Genomic DNA, 3,218 nt, shown 5'->3' on the forward strand with positions numbered 1-3,218 from the left:
GGTGAAACCAACGGTGTCTTTCCCTTTCAATTTGAATCGTTCAAATTTCAAATTTTACAGATCCTTTACGATTTGAATTGGCATGGGAGTGGAGTGGAAATTTCGCCATTGCACTACTATTCAAGGTAGAGTCTCGCACAAGGCATGGTGAGCTACGTAAAAATGTTGATTTTATAAGTCAGAGTTTGAGATATTTTTTACAATGGTTGAAAGACGTACGCGGAGAGGATTTATTAATTTGGCATGCAATTAAATTAAAGCTGCTTCAGGAACTTGAAATTCATTTGCAACAAGTAATTACAGTGTTGCTAAAATCGGAGTTTGTTAATTTATTTCCTGGCAATTTCACTCTCTATTTCATAAAATATTCTTGAATTGTTCAAGCTTCAAATTTTATATTGGGACGGGTATGGAAATTTCGCCATTAATAACAGGAGAAAGATGTTATAGAAATACACGGCAAAATTGCAAATTCAATAACTTGTAAGACAATGCAAAAATGGGGAAATTTCGTAAGCGGCGTCGATCTGTAAAGACTACTGCTTTCCTGGTTTTTGCATGTTAAGTAGAAGGAAGGATATATCAGGTAGAGTGTTACCCAAGGTATGATGAATTACTCAGTGGACACGAAGAAAACAGGAAAATGTCCATTTTATAACGCGTATAGGATTTTTTTTGGTATAAATACAATGCAATGCCCATGGAAAACATCATCATCTCCAATTATCAAAGCGAAGGAAAACATCATCTTCTTGATTTGCAATTCAGTTTTGGAGGTTTAAAACAAAGCCATCATGAGAAAGACCAAGCTGAGACTTGAGGGTACATACAAGGAGTCCCATAAGAAGGAGATTCAAAAACTTCTGCAAGCCTTGGATGGAGTTATAGGGGAGGTTGAGGTTAATTTACAAGAGAAATTCGTTATGGTACATCATGATCCAACATCTCGAGATGAGTCCGCCATAGGTATATTGTTTTACATGAAACCTGTTATATGTTATAATTATTTTAGGAAAATGTTATGAAATGGTTTTGATCATTATTATGGTATATTGTGATGGGACAGGCTAATTTTTATCAAAATGTATTAAAGATAAAACAAAGTCAAATGTTTTTTTTCAGATTCATAAAAACATAGTAATTTTTTTCCAAATTTTTTGTTGTTTTCGACTATAAACTATGCAGATCATGAAGATCCAATGCTGAAATTATCAGAAAAATCTATGATGTTTTCGATTTTTAGAAAATTGATCACCTATATAATTTAGATAGAAGATTGCAGCGTCCTATTGTAATTTCCATTAAGAATTTCTAACCATATTTTGTCGACGTTGCTGATCATAAATATGTGTGCAGTTCAAGTGCTGACAGGGAAACGTTTTAGGGCCTCAGTTGTACAGTCCACTGACTATTAAATTTGTCTCAGTACAGCTATATTCAAAATAAAAAGCACCATCAGTTGGTTTGGCCTTTGGCGAGTAGACTAATCTTGTTAATATTATCTTTGCATTGTTTATTTGTATCAAGTGGGTCTGGTGGTATATTTGTGAGCAGTCCAGTAATATTATCTTTGCATTGTTTATTTGTATCATAGGAATAATAAAACTCTTATGGGGAAGGCATTTGTTTTCAGTGTATTTTGTGAATTCTATCGAAGCTCGACGTAATTTAACATGAATGTAATCATGTATTTATGGATAAGATGTTTTCCCATAATGGAATTGGATTATGAATTTATATTGAAAAATAACTACAGATGAATGTAATCGTGTACTTATGGATAAGATGTTTTTCCATAATGAAATGGGATTATAAATTTATATTGAAAGATAATTATAATATTTATGAAGAATAAACGGTACTAGCTATTCAGTAAGAAAATGTATTTTTATTCAGCACCAAGAGAACTCAACACTAGCAAGAATTAAAATCATATATTATGTAATAGCCAAAATAAAAAGACAAAATAAATAATTTATTAAAGAGATATATAAATATCAAAAAGAAAAATAGCCTTCATGATGTTAATTTGATGTAATATATTTTTTATTTAAGAAATACAGCTATTATACATTAAAATGTTTATATTTAATAAATAGTGATTAATTTAGAAAAATGGGAGCTAGAAGGGGAGATGAATGGAGAAAAATTGTAATATTTCCTCCTTAATCTAGTAAACATTGATATTATTTTTATTAAAGAAAGAAATATTATTTAGAATATTTTAAGTAATACAATGAAAATTACATTAATGTGATATTCACTTTTGATTACTATAATTTATTTTATTCTATTACTTAATTACTATTCAAAATATTATTTTTAAAATAATAAATCTTTTTTTTTTACTAATCTATATACTGATTTCACCATCAATGTCACTTCTAATGACTATTATAAACAAGTCACTACTTTCCCGACTTAACCTCCTTGATCTCCCCAACTTGGTTAATATTATGACAAAAGAATATGTTTAGAATAAGGCTGAGTCCTTCTCATTTTTTATTTGATAGTAAACCATGGCTTCTCTATGATTTCGCATGTTTTTTCTTTTATGGATCTCACTTGTTCTTTTGAGATATTATATGTAGGTCAAGGTCTTGGATTACACTTACATCTGACGGCTTTCTAATTTCATGGTCTTAATTGAAGTTTTTGATGTAGCTTAGGGATTGTAATCTCTATGACATTTTTCACTGGGCTTTGGGTCTTGTCTTTACCAGCAATCAATGAATTGTATTCATATGAGTTTTGGGCCCTTTGTAATTACTATATTCTCGATTTGAGAATCTCTAGGACAAGATTCATTACTGTTAATAGATAGTCTCTCTTGATGCAATATTTCTTCTTTTGCATTCTTTTTTGTACCAAGCAATGACTGGAGTTTTTCTTTTTTATTTCTTTTCTCTAAGAGCTTTTTTGAACCAATTATTATTAATATAAATATAATGTTTCACCAAAAAAGTAAAATTAAAAATACATTGTTACATATACATAATAATTTCTCTTTGAGTGCTAACATTTAGTAGAATATTAAAAACTCTGAAACTATTATTTAGAAGAAAAAACACCATGGCTTTTATCCTTGATTGTGTGTAGATTTTTTCTTTTAGTTGATATTAAGACTATGTTGATAGGATAGATAGGATCTTTTGCTAATCAAAGAGATCCCCTCATTTATATTTAAATGGCCTAATTGTAATCCAACATCAAAGGGT

The 3,218-nt window shown here is 29.8% G+C and overlaps 1 long non-coding RNA gene across 1 annotated transcript; it reads left to right on the plus strand.

Moving 5' to 3' along the window:
* Window positions 1-726: 726 nt before the first annotated feature.
* On the plus strand, window positions 727-1,632 carry LOC149566261 (uncharacterized). The gene is made up of 2 exons (XR_016361536.1): window positions 727-966; window positions 1,357-1,632. It is a non-coding gene; the product is annotated as an uncharacterized LOC149566261 (long non-coding RNA).
* The last annotated feature ends 1,586 nt before the right edge of the window (window positions 1,633-3,218 follow it).

This window comes from Cupressus sempervirens, chromosome 3 (genome assembly GCF_028749045.1).
Source record: "Cupressus sempervirens isolate cs-2001-9-10 chromosome 3, ASM2874904v1, whole genome shotgun sequence".
Taxonomy (NCBI): Eukaryota; Viridiplantae; Streptophyta; class Pinopsida; order Cupressales; family Cupressaceae; genus Cupressus; species Cupressus sempervirens.